Source organism: Diachasmimorpha longicaudata, chromosome 2, assembly GCF_034640455.1.
Source record: "Diachasmimorpha longicaudata isolate KC_UGA_2023 chromosome 2, iyDiaLong2, whole genome shotgun sequence".
In the NCBI taxonomy this organism is placed as follows: Eukaryota; Metazoa; Arthropoda; class Insecta; order Hymenoptera; family Braconidae; genus Diachasmimorpha; species Diachasmimorpha longicaudata.
The window spans coordinates 8,359,553-8,368,904 of NC_087226.1; positions in this window are offsets into that span (position 1 = coordinate 8,359,553).

A 9,352-nucleotide genomic window follows, 5' to 3' on the forward strand; every position below is an offset into this window, starting at 1 on the left:
GGGTCACTTCTCAACCCATCTAGCGATTGATAGAATTTTATTCTAATCGGCCAACGTATACGTACAGGGTACGTAATTTAATAAATCAATTATTTAAAAAATAATTGTCGATGTGCTTCACGCAGGTATTGTTTTGACTTCTACATTGTGTCACTATTTTTTGGAAAATAATGGTAAAAGGATCCCCTGCAGTTCTCTTCAAGGTCATTATTTGACTCCAACGGAATTACATCACCTAGACACAAGGAACAAATTCCAACTCAAAACGACCCAAACACCAGGTACCTTCAAAGTTGTTCCTTGACCCAGTTTCATCGCCTCGAGAGACCCTAATGTTTACACTGGAGAGGGTGAGGATTATCCAGTTGGGATCTCCGCCCGGAGGGCACTAGGAACTTTCGAGGTAGGGCACTAAGAAAAACACGTGATTTTAACACATGTCAACGAAACCCCAGCCCCTAAAATCACATCAAGCAAAATATCATTTCTCAAAGCATTCTACCCCATCGCCTTAACAGATGACTCCAATTTTTCAGGAAGTGTCATTAGGGTTGGTCTACCTTTCGTATTTTTCTTATTTATTTTTTTCTTCAAAGTCAAACAACTCACGACAATAACGTGACTAACTACCGAAATGAACACTTTTATTTCGGATTTGTATATGTTGCATAGTTTCCGACGATGACAGTGAGGACTGACTTAAAGAAAAATAAATAAATAGTGGATACAAATCATACTACACGTTTGGCTTATTTGCAGTGACCAAAACGCCTTCAAGAGACGTCGACGGTAAATTAAATCGGCGGAGTCACCAAAAGAATTAATTTAGCGACTAAACTTTTTGCGTAGCCCACGCAGCAACAGTGTCGAAAAGGAAATCAAAGGAGGCAAAATGTCAATTTTCAGAATGTTTATCCTTTCGTCAGATGATTTGAATATTTTCACGGGGAGTTATCAGGGCAGGGTCTCTTAGGATCCCTCCGTGTTTTGGATTTGTATCAAAAAGCTAATTGTCTCGGAGCTGTCAGTTGCACCCCACTTAGCCCTGTCTATAGCACACGCCCCTTCAGGGCACTGTCTTGTCTCTCGATTTAGCCCCCCTCACCTCTCAATGCACGCCACCCGTGAAAGTCTACACCACAAATTATACGCCACAGAGGACTAAATAATTACACCCCGTCCCCTACTCATTTTTTCGTTACTTCGATAATGCGAGTATATTTATTTGTTCAGGCCCTGTCGATGGTACTGCCGAGGGTGACGATTTATTCACTTTGTCGAAGATTTTCGTCGATTTGTTATGAGCTTTTTGACCCAGGGACGAGCGATTAAATACCGTTGAAACATTTCAGGGGACACAGCCGCCAGATTTTTTTTGAGAAAATTTTATTGAGGCATAATCCAATGATTTTGTTAGTGAAGTGGTCAAATTAGATAAATTAAACTATCTCTTAATTTTTTTGTGATAAATATCTAAAAAATACTGAGTTAGGTAATTGATTTATCAATATAATTGTACGTTTTGATGAAGGCGGAGATATATTTTCAGGTTCCAGTGAAATTAACAAGAAACATCCGCAATAAAGTGTTATGACAAATTGACTACCCCCCACATAAATTCATAAATTCGAAATGAAAATATGAATTATTCGGAGGGATCGTCACCGATAACATGGGTTCACTCGAAACTTTCATGACATTGTATGCAATTTACAAAGTAGCAACTTTACACCCACCAAGTTTGGTCAATTTTTCCCCATGAATGAGTTCGTGAACCGCATGATTCGGTAGTTCAGTGGCACGAACACCTGTGACACGTTGGGTCTGCGGAAGTGCGCGTGTTTCATACAAAGTTGTTTGAATATTAGTGATGCAACAATGAGCACGATCAGGCGTCATCAGGGGTGCGGGGCATTCAGGGGTATGTCATGTATTTTGTGAACATACATATACTCTATGTACTTCTAATCTTATTTCATTAGCCGTGGGTATTATTTTCCACCGGATTCGAGCAACATCAAAGTGAAGTGTGTGGTATTGTATCAGTGATAATTCCACGTTATTAGGAGATGAAGGAAGTGCGGTTGTACACGGGGCGACAGTGTTCTACTCCGTGTTGGGAGGAGGGGGGGAGGGGGGATTAACACACCCCAAGGGTGGCGAAACAAATCCGAGGGAATTGGAAACGATGCTGAAGATGGTCGCGACAAAGGATAAGTGACAGACGCGGCTAATCCGGTGGAAAAAATGGTGGAAAAAGATTCATGCAGGTGAAAATATAACGGGGGGGATTATGGAAGAGGAATTTAATTTTATGGCTGAGTAGATTTTGCCGGAATATTTGGGTTGTTAAAATTTACTTGTCTATTCGAGTAGTAGTTAAATTTGAATTTTTATGTTGTGATTTGAATAACTAATTGACTGATGCTTTTCCGGATATTTTCCTGAATAAAGGTAACAGCATGAAAAAAAAGTTAAATTTCACTTTACCAATCTCCAGTTACGACCCCATTGTGTTCTCCACTTTAAAAAATTTGAAGTTTTTTTTATTTAAATAAAAATTTAAATTTAATGATATTGTCACTGTGATTTTCATCAGAAAATTTGAACCAGTGTTGATGGACAATTGGTAAAAAATGCTCTGAATCCCGCAGCGAATTATTTCTCTTCACTCGTCCTATTCCTCTTATCACCCCTTAAAAATCATCCTATCGAATTACAAACCCAACGCCTCGAGATCACGACTTCTCCAATTTCCCGGGGTCTGCCAACGACAGGATAATTCTCCACCGGGGAATAAAAATTCATGTCAGACGATAGACGAGCGTGAATTCCCGATATACCATGGATCCATTGTGTGTGCTCACAGTCTCCTTTCAATAGTTCCACGAATCCTGTTGGTCAGACACACCGATAAGTGGATATTCCCTGGACACAATAGCCACCCTCTTGATCATTCTCTCCTTTTTTTTCTCGCATTCCCTGTCTCCTTCCGCCAATTCGAGTGACCGGTATTTTTCTTTTCACTTATATTTCTCATTTCTTCATAAATAACGCATTAAGGAATAAAGAATGGATAAAAAATGTGCGGGCTTGGCCGTCAATCAGGCACGCTGATTGCAGCATTGACGACACGTGGCGGAGATCAATCGGTCGGGTAACTACCCGCGCGTGCCACTATTTTCGTATCATCGAACGACGGATATACCTTTCGATTTAACATTTACGAATTTTTTTTTTTCACTGGTGATTTTCAACTGGAGTGAAAAGAGCGCAAAGCGGATGAATGTCGGGGTGTATTACGCACGTGAAAAAGCAAACATTCGAACCCCTTATTGGTTTGCGGATTTTTTTTTTCTTTAAATTTGCAATGGAAGACCTGGAGAGAAGCCAGGGGGAGATGGATTAGGGGAGGTTATCGGTGGCTTTCCAGCACCCGCCAGCGATAGATGAGATCATTGGGATGTGCAAACATAGACTGATCACTCTTCGATTTTTATAATCAAAGAAAAAGTGAATTTATCCGCTGTAAAAAAAGGTGTTTCTGCAACACCAATTGGTGTACCAAAATGTCCACATCAATTTGGGAGAGTAAAATTTTTTTTATAAAATCTTAGAATAATTAAAAATTGCTGTCTTAGATACAAAATTAGTTTGACGTATTCCAGAATTTTTGAGGTCTTATTAAATTATTCATTTGAACTGAAAAAAATCACACGATGGGAATTAATAAGGGGGAGGTTCAGTAATATAAGGTACCAAAGAACCAGGAGAAGGGCAATGGGCTATTGGTGATGGGCGCATTGACATGGAGCCTGCGGGAGAGAAAAAATGGAGGGCATATAATTACAGTCGCGCTTAAATACCAGAGAGCAAAGCTTGCACGCGTCTCTATTATGATGCATGGGAGTCGAATTTCTACCCCATCGGGTTAGCCGCAGTTCTGTCTAACCCCCTACACCGGGGCCCAGGCAATACGTATTGTCGGCTTAATAATACCCCTCTCTCAGTGTACAACAGCGCAAAGTGCGTTTCGGTCCAACCCCCGCATGAAACCGCGGGTTGTATGCACGTATGTGTAACCTCGGTCACTGACACCATATAATCACATCTTGGGGATAAATGTATTGAGGGATGATTCACAACAATTTTTTTCCCATTTTTTTCAGAGGGATGTATTATTTTCCATTGGGAGGGTGAAAATTTTTTTTTAATTTGATTTCCCTAGTTTTTAGTTTATAAATTTTTAACGGGCTATCATAAAAACTTGAGGAAATATGAAAATTTAGTTCGGTTATGCGTAAATTAACCATTTCCGGTCTATAAACATTTCGCGTCTTGAAGCTGATTAATGCAAATTGTGTGAACTTTCTCCCCAATTCGAATTTAAATAAATCTATTACAAATATCGTGAATCAACTTCAGCTTTAACTAATCTATAGATCATCGTGTTGTTTCAATGAAAGATCAATAGCTTTCAGAGCCAAGAATTTGACAAAACTTGACCAAGTTATGAAAATTAAATATTTCAATATAAAAATCCAATTTTTCTGACTTCCCCTCGAAGACTATTTTCCCAACCCATCAAATATTTTTATTAAACTCACTTCAACCACCAAAACGATTATGCAAAAATCAAATTTATCGTGTGAACAGTATTTCCTGAGGTGCATTTCTCACAAAACTCTCCCCTTTAACGATCAAAAATATATCCGCGGAATTATCTATCCAGGATACAACAGCAGTAGCCAGTGATCACCTGTGGCTTCCGAGAGAAAGGCGTAGGGTTGAAAACTCGTGGTCACGCAAGCGGAACGACACAACTCGGCCCAAACTCCCCGATCACTTTGATGTTTTATGAAAATGACGGAAATTGACGGACTATCCAGCGTCTCTGGCTGCCTGGAAATAGCCCCCAATGGCCCTGCAATGCGTTGGCTCTTCTCTTTATATTATATTGTCAGTAACTCCTCTTAAAGTGCATGAACGTTCCAGAGAACCCCTCTCCTTCCGCATTGCCCGTGGGGCATCCCAGGCTCCTTCAAACTCGCTCTAATTCGGTATCCGAGTTTGCTGCACTCTCCGGCATGACAATTACCAGTGAGGGTGGTGAGTGCAGAGGGGGTTGTTGCTACTTCGTTATCCTCACGCTTGCAAGTCGTTTTCCAGGACAAGTGGAAAAGGGGAATTCATCTATTACTGCTCTGGATGAAGAGCATTGAGGAAGGAAATGAAAATCCCGGGGAGTGAAAGGATATTTTATCCTTCAAAGGAAAAGCACGTTTGTGGATGACGAGAAATTTGTGTATTTGGTCTCAGAGATAATTTTTGTTCTGGTTAATCAAATAATAATTAAATGGAAATGAAAATTAAACGAACAATTGCTCAGAGGAATGAGAAAATATGGAATGAAAATTTAGAGAATGTTCAATTGCGCTCGTCGATGGAAATATGGATCGTTGTGAATTTTAAAAATTGTCCAATGATAATTAAGATTAATTCAATGAATTTAGCCGCTCGAAGGGGTATTTCGAAGTGGGCTGGTCCACCCCGTCGGCTTCACTGCCACGGCAATTAATATCACTCGTGAGCGCGTGGTCGCGCGCGCCAAGTCAACCGACGCCACATAAATTCAGTCGGACGAATAATTTCTGTTCATAACTCAACCCTTTTCCTCGTAACTCATTCCGGGGTCACACCAACTGGAGCAAGAGAGAGGGTGATGTGAGGGGAGGGGGGGGGTGTGCCGTGTGTGTTTTAAGCAGAATGACTTGGGACTATGCTAATGACTAGACGATGCAAATTTTGGGCGTAGATTTTCTACTGAGCGAGTCGACGATAAACTGCCCAGTGGAATGCACATGGAAGTCGATCCATGCGTGAATTAATTCGAATTCTGTCGAAGGTTTCATGATAAATCTTGAAAATTCTGGCCTTTTACTATGAAAATTGCGTTTATTTATCGAGATACGATAGTCTGATTTTTTATATTCTTGATTCATATCTCTTGAGTTGAACTGGTGATTATTATTTTTTTTACAGAAAATCGTTCCTTTCTACGTAATTGTTACTGAACTGAAATATCAAGAAATAATTTTCCAGAATTTTTCATTGATTTTCCGCAACGAAAGTCAACTGAAATTGTGATCATTTAAAAATGTCAGCAATCTTATTTTAAATGTCAACCAAAAACTGTCATGTTACACAACGTCATTTCACCGTTGTCAAATCAATAAAAAAATACCCGATAACCCATCCAAGCAATCAAAAATCGACCTGAATAATCCCGATGACGCACGAAAATGTCCCCACACAACTTGAGAAATCAAACACCAGTGACAGAGTAAAAAGAAACATATCTCTTGATTTCTTTTAACAATCGAGCGGGGAGCAGGTAAACGTGTGTACACAGGTGTAACCTGAAACCGTTCTTACACACAAGACAAACCAGCATTTACACACTCCTCGCCTAATACTTACACACGAGTATATCGCTAGACCGCTTGTCGCCATCGCTTTATTGCCCGGTCGTTTGTTTCTCGCATTTTTTTACTGGCTGGCGGTATCAGTGACATTTCAGTGGCTGATAATGTGATTCATTAGCACCTGAATGAGCCAAAATCCCCGGAAAAACAGAAGTTGAAATAAATCTTTGATGATAGGAGGGGTAAGAAGGATATCTTGTGTCTGCAATCTTTTTCGGGTTATTTGTTGTATTTATAATCGATTGACATTACAGTCTGCACATTACAATCTATTCAAGCCATTATATTACTGAAAATAATGAACAACGAATTCAGCTATTCAAGCATTCAAAATGAGCATCTCCCATTGACAGATTAATTACGTATCTCTCCTTTAGTTTCTTAATGATTCATCCACTAGATTAGTTCCACAACTTCTTGTCACGTTCGCTGAGATCAAAGATCACTTTAATGCCAGGAGTAATAATTATAAATCTCAAACAATATTGCTCACTGAAAATAATAAAACACAGAAAAATGACGAAATGTGAATGTCTGATTCCCTTCTCCCTTCCCTCGTCCTCCCCCTGACTATGGCATTGCAATTGTGAACAATCGATCCGGAACGGGGCATTCTCTGAGCTATTAATCGCAACTACCTCCCCTCCGTATGCCCTTCTGTGTCACAGAGTTTTCAAACCTCCGCCCCCTTTACTCCCACTGCGCTGGTTTCCAATCGATCTGGTCTCGTGCTTTGATCACGAGTCAATGGATCTAGTTTTTTAAGGGCTAGGGTATAAACAACGTACCCTCTGCACGACAAAATTTCAAAGGAAAATGGAGTCACATAGAGACTTGAGTAGATAATTACATTTGGTTCATAATTAATTTCTAGTGGAAACGCTGTTGGTGGACCGATTCAATTCAATAAAATTCATTATCATAATTTATTTATCGTACACTATTTATGGATTACTTATTCTGGGTATTTTGAGTTCATTGCACATGCAAATTACATAAATGACGATCATAAACAAATGATTCGCATTTGACTACAAATACGAGCGAAAGATTCGTTAAATTCGGCCATCAAATTAAATTTTTAAGGACAAATAAAAGCAGAATGTCCGACAGATTTTCATAAACCATCATCTGGAGGAGTAAAATAAAATCCCGGGTATTAAATCCATACATTTCAGATTAAACGTAAAAACAAAAGTCGGGTGAAATGGAAAAAAAAAGTAATGGTAACCGGCAGGCAGGATTAAACCAGGCCGAGAATGTATGCAAATAGAAATGTAATCTGGTGTCAGCGGCGCGAGCAATAATGTCAATCAAACGCACTGGTGGTCGAAAGCCAACAATAGGGAATTGGCGTGGAGCGTAGTATATGGCCTAGAGCGAATATGCAGTATGTAAATGTTGTCATATCAATGGGGATCTGCATATGGATGCAACTCACGAGATATGCAACACAGAGATCAACGCAATGCGGAAAATAGGGGAGGGAACATTTGAGCTCAAATTGACGAGAAAAAAAAAATCATGAAAAAAAGGTTTTTTTCCTGGGGCTTTCCGCATAGTTACACCTGATTTCCGAATGAAAAATATTAATTTAACTAATGGCCCTTCATTCACCCAATTCAATTAAATATCATTAAATATAATTATGCTCAGAGTCTTTTAATTGCGTTGGATTTAAAAGGCGAATAATCAATTAGAATGAGTTGTTCTTTTGAAGTAGAACGATAATGAACAATTTCCGCACTACCTGATGGGTTTCATAATGATCAAACATCGCCAATGAGGAGGCTGTCGAGTATCCCTCACCGCATATTTTTAAATCGTTCAGCCAAATATTCATCACACCATAGGCTGAATTTAACGAACGCTTCACCGTTAGTACGTGAATGAAATTTACCAGGCGATTACAGCGGCTGTAGACAGCAATTTTAACGTGTTTTTCATCTCTCGTTGCGTCTATATGAGCTGGTTTACACCGGGTATGTTCACCAGAGCGTACGACTGATCGAGCGCAATTAATTGCACTGAAAACCCAACGTTGCAATTTTCGCCTCCCCGGGGAAAACTGATAGTGGGATATGGATTGGTGGCATTGGTATCGCACATGCATAAGAGGTATGAAGATTTATGACCCAGTCTTTCACTACATTTTTGGTCTAATTCACGGGAGATTTTTTTTTCCAAGTATTGTGATATTTATTGTCGGGAATTTGAATGAGATAAAATTATTCATTCTTTTATTTACGCTTGAGTCAATAGATTTTTATGGTTGCAATTTTTATTCCGTCAGTCGCTCGGAAAATCACAGCGTAGTTGGTATGTGAGTGTGTGAATTTGAGTGATTTCGAGGCTGATTACCACAGATAACAGTCAAATGTAAATATTTTTTATTCGCTTGAGCAATTCCCTCGCGAATAATTATCTAAATAAATTGGTTTTGGAAAACAGATAGAGGTCAAGTTCAAGAGAATGTTTTGGTTTATTTGATGTTCTGCATATAGAACCTCTGAAATAAAAAACCATCCAAGCAATGTTTAGGCAATCCCCCCCCCCCCCCTCCGTGTTAACTTGACAAAAAAAAAATAGCGTTGTTCTTATGATGACAGTGATGATGAGGATGTGAAGAAATATTCCCATTTAAACAAAATTTTTCGAATAATCGTGGAAAATTGTTCGTTAGCAATAGGATCATTAGAGGTATTTCCAGTAATGATCCATCATTGTAACAAATTATTTGAACTCCTATTTTACGATATCATTCAGTTTTTAACGTACGCGAGTTTAAATCATAAAAAATGTACTGCGAAATCGTTCGTGATCCAAATGAACCGTTTATCGAGGTTCAGATAGTTTTATGATTCAGC